This window comes from Nanorana parkeri, unplaced genomic scaffold (assembly GCF_000935625.1).
Source record: "Nanorana parkeri isolate BGI_ZX_2015 unplaced genomic scaffold, ASM93562v1 scaffold293, whole genome shotgun sequence".
Lineage (NCBI taxonomy): Eukaryota > Metazoa > Chordata > Amphibia > Anura > Dicroglossidae > Nanorana > Nanorana parkeri.
In genome coordinates, this window is record NW_017306561.1 from 545794 (window position 1) to 551994 (window position 6201).

Consider the following 6201-nt stretch of genomic DNA (forward strand, 5'->3'; position numbering starts at 1 on the left):
ATGTTCATTTGGTAAGTTCCTCGCTCCATCTGTTTAATCCTAGTTAGTATATTCTTTAGACAGACCCTTCCTTTTTCCATGATGGGAAGATCATTGCATTTGCACACTTCAAAGGACTGGACAAACATCCTCTGTACTAAACTATGAGAAGTAAAACTTCTGTGGAATAAACTTCTGGGTCTGATTGGAGAGTTAAGCTGCCTGTGGATTGTGCTGAATCAGCAGGTGTCCATTCTGTCCGAACAGAATAAAATCTATGGAGGTATTTCAAGGGGCATTTGAAACAGAACAGTGAAAAGACAGATTTCTCAAAACCTTTAAAGTCTGGTATCTGCAAGGTTTCCTGTGTCTCAGGGAGAACATAGTATATCTGCAATGCTCTGAGTGAGCACATGGCTGCAACAAAACTTCCTTTAGCAATTGATGGTCAGATTACGGTCTGCTGCATTATTAGCACTTACTAGATGTATTGAGCATTAGCTCTGCAGCTGATCTGTGACACATTCACTATAATAGTCAGTGTACCCATTGCACTCCTTACCGCTAAATCCTTGATGAATGGGTTGGGTGCATCAGTAGTCGACGGATGGCCACCATCCAGGCAAAGTATAAAGAGTTATGTCCATAACTCTTTATACATTCACTATAATAACACAGTTAGCAAATTTTTCTTCCCCAAGAGGAAGCTTATTTGCAACAGGAAAAGATATCTGCTAGACCCAAACGTACAGTTAAAGGAGAACTAAGAGGTAAGTGATCTACACTCATCCCCATATTTAGAGTCGACGTGCAACATTGAAACACGTCGGCTCAATTGATCGGGAAGTGAGTGAACACATACTGTCGCTCGCTCACTTCTCGATCATCTCCCTGGAGAGAGCGGTGACTGTCAATCACTGCTCCCCGCAGGGATTCCCTCCTCCCCTCTCCGATCCTCCAGCGCTGAGAGGAGGAACGGACACAGGAGGAGGCAGGCACAGCTGGCTCTGCCTCTAGATAGGCAGAGCCCGATGTCAATAAGCCAGCTGGGTGGATCTTGACAGTATTGTCGGGATCCACCCCGGCTGTGGCGCTCTCAGTATACAGCGAGCAATAGCCCGCGATATACTGAGCTTTGGGTCATGGGCTCTAGTATATGTCCCCCTGTGACCTTAAAGAGAACTATGGTATAAAAAAGGTTACCCCATAGTTCTCTTTTAAGCCCTCCTTGAAGCTTAGAAAGTTATGAAACAAACATATGATAATTTACATGATATGTAGCTTAAGACTGTGCATGTACAACCGCTGCTGATGAAACCTGTAATGATGCAGAACAAATAAATGGTGTACTTGCAAAGCTGAAAAGGACCCATGAAAGCTATATTAGGCTGTCGGAAAAAATATTCTTCTCTTCCATCAACTATTAATACAGTCTGTTCAAGAACTAAATAGCTTTACCACTCCTAAATCAGGAAACACACACTTAGAGGCCAAATAGATGACTAAATATCACAATGAAATGAACCTGAATTGCTCTTTCAGAAAGAAAGGAAAGAAGCAGCAGCTAAGATTTTTAGAACAAGTCACCACTGTGAGTGAATTGGATAGGGTCAGTCTTGTAAACACAGTGAACCCCATAAAGTGCACTAAGGAGCATGCCTTAAGCCAAAGAAGCAGATTCTGAGGGCTGCTGCAGAACTAGGCGATCCGGGACCACGTGATCGCGGGCAGTTGCACACAGCGGTTGCTACGCGGCCCCAGTGATTTCAATGTGGTTACATCCGCACAGCAATCGCAGAAAAAAGCTACATGTACCTTTTTTTGTGACACACGACGACGAGGTTGTGTTTGATTGCATGGGCGGAATCGTGGCGGGAAACTGCACGGTGCACCCGGCGCGACTGGGGTGCCATTAGAAAATAATGGCACCGCGAGCGCGATCGGAGGCGGTGGGCGACTTTGTGACCGCATGGCAATCCGCACTATATTGTGCACGATTGCCGCTCGGTCGCAGATTGCGCAGGTGTGAACCTGGCCTCAGTTACGTGTGAAGCTCTTGATGACACTGGCATTCTTTCCTCTTGAAAATGCTGTGATTGCACATGACAGACCTGTTGTTCAAGCTGAAGTCTCATGAACTTCTGAGTCACAGATCACAGAGAGAGAGAGAGAAAGGCTCTCAATTTAGGTGTTAGCACTCAAGCCAAATCAGCTCTACCCCATCAGGTAAGCAGTTACCTTCTAACAGCAACATTACTCTAGTCTCATCCTGCCATAGCACTGAACTGCCAACCTGACACTAGTTTGAATTCCTTTGCTTCTCTATACTACCCTATGCCCACTGGCTCGGAAACGTCAGACTTTATCAGATACGTTGTACGCTGTCAACTTACAAGCACTGGATTAACAAACTTTGATGGGTGGCCTGGGAACTTCAGAGGGTGGAAGTATATCTTTAAGATATTGCAATTAGTGACCTGGGTATCCTGCCTGGTGAAGAATTTGACATGTTAATAAAGTGGCTAGGCCTAGGGTAAAAAAACAAAAAAGTTATACTCACCCGTTCTTCAGAGGCAACAGCACTCCCTACCAGCCTGTCGGCTCTATCGATCGGGAAGTGAGTGAAAACATACCGCCGCTTGCTCACTTCCGGAGCATCGCCCTGAAGAGGGCGGTGACCCCCCCCTCCCCTCCCCGATAATCCAGTGCTGAATGGGGGGACGGATGGACAAAGGGGGCGGGCATAGCTGGCTCAGCCTCTAGATAGCCACCGGGGTGGATCTCGAAAAGTATTGTTGGGATCCACCCCCTGTGGCGCTCTCAGTATATACTGAGTTTTGGGTCACAGGAAGACATTAGTATATGTCCATCCCATGACCCTAAAGAGAATTATGGGGAAAAAAGGTTGCCCCATAGTTCTCTTTTAATTAAAAAAAGGCAACTATCTATGATATACCGTGTCTTAGTTAACTATATGTAATATAGTTAAGGTTCATGTGTAATCTATGAGTATGATTTAAAACATTTTATTCTACAACTGCAAGTGAATAAACTGAAATACGGCACCATTTCTTTTACTGACACTGAGAAGTCTGTGGTTTGATGTGTGTGTGTCACCGATTTCCTGCCTGTAACTTTATCTGAGAAGCATTTATCTTTGTGCTGAGCTGTACATTACAAAACTCCCTGCGGAACAAAATGATATTCTGAATTATTCAAGAAGAAGCATATGTTTCCAAAAACTCAAGTACATGCATTATATGTCCATATTTCATTATCAGCAGCAATATGCCTCATGATAAGATATCATTTATTCTGACAGCACAAAGCTGCTGTTTTCAAGTCTCTGTAAATGCTGGGAGCACTAGGCTGTCACTAATTAATGAGTCTAGGGGCCTTAATCACAGAGATCCACCTTTAATTATTATAACCAAGCAAGCTTATATATACTGGATCTTGCTCTAAAAAGCAAGGCTCTTTACATCAGGTGCTCCTGCCTCATATAATAGTTTTAAAAAAGGGCCCGTGTCTCCCGCGGCTATCTGGAAGTGAGACCCGAGCATCTCCTGCTCTGCATTCCTCAGAGAGAACATACTGGCTGACTCTTCCATCTATCTGATATCTCACCAGGTTGCCATACCATATGAACAAATGCAGTATATATATGGAATATGTATGTTCTCATTTTTCTCATGGTCCACTGTGTACCCACATTAGCTATCCGGTCGAAGCAATAGAGTTCGATCTATAATCACCCATTATCAGATCTATAACCCATGATTAACATCTGCTAACACAAGCTCTCTTGTCGATGCTACGGTCTGCGCACCGAATACTGTGATGTTCTGTACTGTCGATTGTCTTATGTGATGAAACCAATAAAAATTTATATGATAAAAAAGGGCCCGTGTTGAAAAAGGTTACCGCTACACACCACAGGTAAAGCCCAGAATACTCCGGTGGTGCGTGGACATAGACAGTCCACGCACCACTGAACCAAAGACAGTCCAATAGAAAGCACAAGAAGCCGGCACACATTTCTGGGATCCATAGAAACGAGCACAGCTTATGGCAGGGGAATTCAGGAGCCAGTCTGTCCAATCCAGGAGCCAGCAGGATATTTTGTAAGAGCCTGCTGCCGTACTGACAACAATTTAAGAAAACCTCAAAAGTTAGTCGTCAGCTGTAATTTTTAAGGAACATTGGCTACCTGACTCCTAGGATTCGTCCACTGCTGGCTTATGGGTTTCAACCTAAAGGAGTCATAAAACCGAGTATTTGGTAGTAAGCCAAACATAGGGTCTTTTCTCAGTAGGATCCTCAAAATAACTAATTCCCACTCTTGGATCCATGCTTTCTACTAGGGATGTTGAGGATCCTATTGAGAAAGGACCTCCTCTTTGGCTTACTACCAAAGGCTCCTTTAGGTGAGGTGTTGGCACCCATTGGTGTTGTGACATGTATGACAAACCCATTAGACTTGTTCTTTGATGTCTGGGGAAACATTCCCTAATAAACAATATATCAATTGTGGCACAACAATGTGGTTTATGTTATTTCCTGTATGACATGCTTACTACAATATGTAGGTTGTACTACCCACCCTATGGGGAGCAGATAAAATCCCCAGGCATTACACCATTCCATGAAGCATTGAGGGAATATGTTATCTTTTTCTTATGAATGTGTTGAGTGAGTTCTTCCATTCTGGGGGAGAGGGGGGGGGGAGGGCCAGGGGGGCTACTTTCCAAAAAGGCTCCGGGGTGTTCTAACTGTCCTGGCATTTTATCTGCTGTGTTTCATAGCAGGAAGTAAGGAAACAGTTTTTTTTTCTAAATTGTTGGTCTTTATTTCTTTATATGATAAGAAAAGAAAACCTCCACCACCAACAGAAAGCTCTATTTGTCTCATAAAATGATATCAAATTCACTTGGGTACAGTGCGGCATTGTAATTGCTCTCTACAAATTATGATAGCTATCTACAAGTTAATCAATGACTAATTGGTAATAGCCTGATTCATTTTAGATCCCCAAAGAGGAGACGGGGGCACACATTTAAGTTAGAAAAAAGGTTTAATCTAGAATACCAGAGAGTGGTCCTTACTCTCAAAGCAGCAAAAACGTGGAACTCCCTCCTGTAAGAGCGGGAAACAATGACAAATTCAGAAACCCTCTAGATGTCTTCCTTGATAAGCACAACAGGTATGTTTATACCCTTAGGCCTCGTTCACAAGGGCAGCCAAAAGGTGGTAACAGATGACTGATCCATGTTTTTATCGCTCACCTAAAACCTACCATAGCGGCACCCCACGCGGCAATCGTCACGGAGTCGCCTGCCACTGCTGATTGTGCTGGTGGTGCCATTATTTCCTAATGGCACACCAGCCGGGCAGATCGCGTGGCTTCCCGACCGCAATTCCGCCTGTGCAATCGAAAATGATTGTGGCACGTCGTCTGCCGCAACAAAAGGTACATGTACCTTACCTTTTTTTCTGTGATTGCCGTGTGGATGTAACCCAAGAAATCAATGACCCTTGGACAGCAGCACGGTCACCCTGTGGAGAGCGTGGTGTTAGATGTACTAGAAGATTTAAACCGACTTGACTTACAGATTTAATCTGAACTCCACCTAATACTTTTTAGACTTTTACAGCAAGTTTTGTTTTGGGATAAAAGTTTTATAGAAATAAATAAAAGCTGGCCATTGTAAGCACTCCTGTCAGTTTTATATGGTTTGCCTCAACAACCATCTGACACTTTTGTTGGACAGCTTGGTCCGGTAAATGAACTTAAAAAAAAATATCAGACTTGCTGGCTGCATTACCAGGTGGAGATAAAGGAAACACGCTTCATGCAGAAAACTAATGCAGCATTTAAGAATTTGTCATCTGCAATATATTCCATTTTTGCTTTTGGGTTTAGATACGCTTTGCCGTAACCTGCGTGGTCTGGATGTATCTGCGTCTCTTATCTAACCATATCTGCTATGTAACTATCACAGCAGTGAACAATGTCCTGGCAATGAAGGGGTGTGCACAGACTGGTCCACAAGTAGTCCATTAACATTCTCACACACAGGTTATTTTACCTTTGAACTTATAACGTTGTCTTGTGGTCACAATGGGGTTAAACAGACCCAGTCAGTTTTGGAGATAAGGAATAGTGAGTTTGTACATCTATACCGATGCTGGGGATGCCATATTACATCATGTTCTCTATAT